The sequence below is a fragment of the Uranotaenia lowii genome, chromosome 2 (assembly GCF_029784155.1).
Source record: "Uranotaenia lowii strain MFRU-FL chromosome 2, ASM2978415v1, whole genome shotgun sequence".
Lineage (NCBI taxonomy): Eukaryota > Metazoa > Arthropoda > Insecta > Diptera > Culicidae > Uranotaenia > Uranotaenia lowii.
The window spans coordinates 245,343,110-245,347,856 of record NC_073692.1 but is presented as its reverse complement, the minus strand read 5'-3'; the positions used below and the strand labels follow the sequence as shown (position 1 = coordinate 245,347,856).

At 37.7% G+C, this 4,747-nt stretch overlaps 1 long non-coding RNA gene across 1 annotated transcript; it reads left to right on the top strand.

Annotated features, from left to right (window-relative positions):
• Positions 1–208: 208 nt before the first annotated feature.
• Positions 209–1,722, top strand: LOC129748446 (uncharacterized). The gene is made up of 4 exons (XR_008737731.1): positions 209–591; positions 655–727; positions 791–868; positions 958–1,722. It is a non-coding gene; the product is annotated as an uncharacterized LOC129748446 (long non-coding RNA).
• Positions 1,723–4,747: the final 3,025 nt, after the last annotated feature.

Sequence of the window (4,747 nt, the reverse complement as noted above, 5' to 3'; positions counted from 1 at the left end):
CGATAACGAGTATATCGGGTATATCGAATAGCAGAGTGCCCTAACGGAACACACATCCGGATGATCAGGGCGAAATTCTTCACACACTATATGCTATTTACGGAACACTAGCAGGAGCAACGAAACACTACCGCTTGTGGCGAGTGATGTGGAACGAATGTGCATTCATCTCTCTGCGTACAAAATGAATGAAGTTTCATTCATTTTGAAGAGGGACGATGGGGTAATGTAACCGTTCATTACATACAAAATAATGTGTCTTCGACACATTGAGAAATCAGTACCTTAATCATGACTTAGAAATGTCAAAGCCATCGACACTCACAAGGGCTCTCAGGGATTCCTTCCTTTTTACCGCCTTCCCAAAGAAGCACGCAGCCACTTCTCTCGCGAGAGATGTTCATGGGCGTCGGAGGATCTCCTGCGTCACCGCGAGGAAGTGTTATCACCCGGAGAGCGACACATCCGCGTAATTTCATCTTTGTATGTGTGTCGGTCAAAAATATCATAGACCTTTTTACAAAACGGTTTTGCATAGCCGTTCTTTCTGTCTGGGACCGTTTTGAAGAACGGAAGTGCGCGTCGTGTAGTGTAGGTTTCAAAGTTAAAATTTAATGGTGTAAAGGGTTAAAAATCTATTCCTACTATTTACAGATATAAAAAGCCTTGCGAACAAACACGTTAAAATTAAAAGGAAACTGTGTTAAAATGTATCAAAAATAGAAAGGTTTGTTAGAAAATAGTGAAGTATTGCGAAACACGTTAAAACTTAATTTATTTATATAAACAGCCAATACAAAAAGTGCTTAAACTACACACAAGACCTAGTGTAACAGCACGCTCTACAAAAAAAAAACAACATAAAAAGGTAAATTTGTAATGTTAACAGAAGAAAAACATATTGTAAACCACGTGTATGTTAATATGACGTCACATGTATTATAACCTATTTGGCAGGTCCAAGAGGGCCTTTTTTGTTTTGGTTTATTCCTTTTCGTTCGGCTAAGCAGCACACGGCACAACAAAGTCCAACATCCAGACAGGAAGAATCTACCGACTTGCTAAAATACCATCCACACGGTATCGACTGGAACGGTCATCACCAGCGGTGTTAGAAACATCGATCCGCAGCTCGTGGGCTCTTCCGGGACGCCGGAATGGAGCCTATGAGGTTAGAACCAGTTCTAGACAGACGTGGAATCTGTCAACCAGAGGAAAGTCTCCGGCCCCAGTATTTCGGGTTCCGGCAAACAGCCATGCAGAGCCAAACCACTAGTAATCACGCAAGTAACAAAAGCCCCTTATGTGACGTCAGTAAAAGAAATTAGTCTTAAATATATTCAGAATGTAACCCATTAAAAGCCAATAGATCTTATCTGTTAGTAGAGTAATTTTGAACTTTTTACACTTATTTTGTCCGTTTCACGTTCTGGGCCAGGAGGGCCCCACCCAAAACTTCACTTCAAATCAGTCCCTGGCAGAATTAGTTCATTTTAAAATAATAGTTTGACCCGGTTGGGAACATGCGAGGTACCACTCGCAGTGTGGCAATGGTAAATTTTCCCCGTTTCATGAACATCCCTATTGGAGTTTCCTCTAATATTCTGAATACTCCGGAGGAAGTAGTCTGTGCTATCCCTCAGAAAAATACGACCCTGAGTTCCACTCATTCCACCCACAAATCCCGCTAAATATAAATAAACCACCCACCCGCTGAGCAACCGCGAGTTACATAATATTACCATTAAGGTGTGTATATTATGCATGCAGAAAAAATCCAAACTATGAGCGCTAATAATCATAGCAGCTTTGCCTACTAGCGACACGTCGCATACGTCGCGAAAATAATAACGACGTACCGCAAGTTTCCTTGGGGACCTGGAGCATGCGATTGATGTCCTAAGGAAAATGTACTGTAAATAACATAAACAATGTTCGAGTACTACATCGAAATCGCCTACTGGACTGAAAAAAGAAAAACAAACCTGCGAATGACAGAAATCTCGCTAGTAAAAAAGCGTCGCTAGTCCTACTGTCGCTATTCGGTTTGGTGCTTTACACATAATATATAGGAGGTGTAACGATATGCAAAACTCCCGATTGAGCCATTTTGATTTGGCTACTGCGGAGTTCGTGAAGTTTGTTTACCAAAAAAGCCCTCAGCTCAAACAAATTTGCCGATGTTAACAAACAAATTCACTGAACCTCATCGCGCTCTCCTTGTCTACTTACTGACATAGTCGGGGAACCTTGTGATCTAATAACCTTGATTACCATTAGGTTGGAGAGTTCCAGAAAACTCAAAATTTCGAGACGGAATGCTGAGAGCAAGTTCACTGGTGTTGGGAAAAAGTGGTAGAAATTTTGACATTTTGAAAATTTTACCATGCAAAAATATTTTCAAGATTGAGCGTGTATTTTTTTACAGCACTGTTTCTATTCCAGCCGTATGTGATAGAAATATTGCTATTTTTGCATCACAGCATGCAAAACTATAACACGTGTTGTTAAAAAACTTGAAGGCCACAGATCTTGAAAATGTTTTTGCATGGCAAAATTTTCAAAATGTGCAAAAAGTGACAAAAATTCTACCACTTTTTCCAATTACCAGTGAACTTGCTCTGAACGAAGCTATTTTTTATCTCTGTTTCAAGGTTCATACACCAATTTCATAAATTGGTCCCAAAACAATGTTTTGAAAATTTGCAAATTGATCATCGAAAATAATTTTTGTGGAGCAGAAAATGTTTAAAAAAGTGAACAAATTATCACCTCAACCCCTACCTCCAACAGCAGAACAGATAATGGAAGATTTAGAAACGTTTAATGTCGAACGTAAACCTTTGGAGAAAGTGCGTTTATTAGACGTCAGTAACACCGATGACGAACCAAATATTGAAGATTGGTGGAAAGTTTTCGAAACGTATCTTGAGGATCACGAACAGTTCCACCACATGAAGATCGACATAGATAATCTCAAGAAGAAACTGCAAGCAACTCAAAAGGAACTACAGGAAGCGCGAGATCAAATTCAACGACAAATCGATGAGGATTTGGAGAAGATACGTTTGACCATCAAAAGCTGAGAAGTAAGTTAAATATTTAGGGTAGAAGTACTAGTTATTGAACAGATGCCGATTATTGAACACTATAAAACTCCTCGAACGGTAGTCCTATGTGCTTTGTTGTTAGTGATTCATATCAATATGAGAAATATGCAATAAGGGGCAGTGAGGGATGAATCATCCTTCGGGATGAAAATCCCGAGAAAAAGAAAAAAAAAGAAATAAGGGGCAGTACAATTCATAGTAGGCTGGGGGAGGAAGACTGAAATTTGCTGCATCGTTTTCTGCATCGTTTTTTTACTGTTCGGCAAAAAGCCAGCAATTGTTGAAAGGATTTGTAATCGTTCAAATTTTAACTTTAGCTGATCAGTTTCGTGTAGTGAGTCATGTAACTCAGTTGTTTAGGTGCTAAATTTAGATTTAGCTATATTTTTAGAACAACCATTAATCAAGCCATTTTTATTTATCTGCTTCAAAACTTTTAAGAAATTTGAGCGACATAATACGCCTGATCATGCAGGAATTTGCCAGAGCAAAACAAAACCTAATTGAATCATTGTTTTATGCAAAACAAGTGCTTTTCAGCATGAAAAAAGTTTTATTAAAAATTACAAAATAAGAAAGTAAAATTTTGAACCTTCGCACTGGTCGGTAGATTGATGAGAGAAATTTGACGTTTGAAATTTTTTTTTCTTTTTTTATTCAGTCTTCCTCCCCCAGATAGTAGGTACAAAAGCAAAATTCCCTCGTACCTATTAAAGCATTTTCTTCCTCTATTCAAAAATTCATCAAATATTACACAATATGGACTTCTGTTGAAAATTTGACGTGATTTTTTACCGGAAGTGAGGCGACCCATCTTTCTTTTTCGACCAGCCAGTCTACAATGACGTGATGATATCATAATCCTTAAGATATGGTGTCCTTTAATGAAGCTATTTTCGTGACGCGAGATCCGTTCACCAATTTCAATGTATGTGTTCAAAAAGTGGAACTCTGGCTGTTCAATGCTAGAATGTTTATGTTCCATAATTGTGACATTCTTTTTAAATTAAAGATTCTCAGTTCTAGTTTCAAAGCACATCTAATGATCTTATCCTCTTTCTTTTGTATGTAATTTGTAATTTATTAACTTAAACGTAGCCTATCAGTTACAATGAACTATTAATTCAGGTTAAGGAAAAATGTCTGTCAAAATTTTCCAATATATTCTTTTTTTTTTTTTTTTTTTTTTTTTTAATTTTTTTATTGGCTTTACCTCTATAACATAACCGGCCAAGTGTTAATTACTCTTCTACTTACATGTCTATTTTACATTCAATTACAAAATTAGCTATCGTTTTATATAATTCAATGTCTTTCTTTTTTAGTATCAAATGAATATCGGGTGGAATTCCTTTTTTCATTAAAATTCGCCAAATAGGTCTACGAAGATTTTCAAATCTGCTGCATGCGAAGATAATGTGATCAGGATCTGCGATGGATTCGCCACAACTGCACGTCGCGTCCAATAGGATACCATTTCTAGTCAGATGAGCAGGGAGCCGTGAATGATTTGATATTAATTTGGAAAGGATTACAATTTGTCTGCGGTTGAGATCCAAGCTACTAAACCATGGTTGGAGCGAAACGTTAGAGATGATGCTGTGACAGAAACGTCCTTTAGTTCCTGCATTCCACTT